Raw genomic sequence first — 430 nt, 5'->3', positions numbered from 1 at the left:
AATCTTTTTCGGAATCTTGAGTGTTACAGTGTATCAGTCTTTGACTAGAAACTCTGTTTGTCCCTGTATTCCTCCAGGTAGCTCATTGAGGACTCTCAGCCATCTCCACTCTGTTTCCAACCCTGGCTGCAGCCTTTTCTCTCTGCGAGACCTCTCTCAGTCTTTCCAGTGCCCAGAAGACGGTTGAGAGTCTAACACATTATTATGGCTCATGAGTCACATGTAGGCTAGCCTAGGGAAGGATGGTTTTTGCCAACAATCAACAATGGCTTCATGATCATCAGACTCTTAATTCCAGATTTTTATTGAATTCAAATACCACTATGGCTTTGAACCCAGGCCCCCAGAACATTACCTAGCAATAACATCAATAGACCATCACCTGTTGTTAGGTAGAACGCATGGCATATCACCACTCTTCATTCCTCCA

Source organism: Stegostoma tigrinum, chromosome 7 (genome assembly GCF_030684315.1).
Source record: "Stegostoma tigrinum isolate sSteTig4 chromosome 7, sSteTig4.hap1, whole genome shotgun sequence".
In the NCBI taxonomy this organism is placed as follows: domain Eukaryota; kingdom Metazoa; phylum Chordata; class Chondrichthyes; order Orectolobiformes; family Stegostomatidae; genus Stegostoma; species Stegostoma tigrinum.
The sequence above is the reverse complement of the archived record's forward strand: the minus strand, read 5'-3'. Positions refer to the sequence as shown.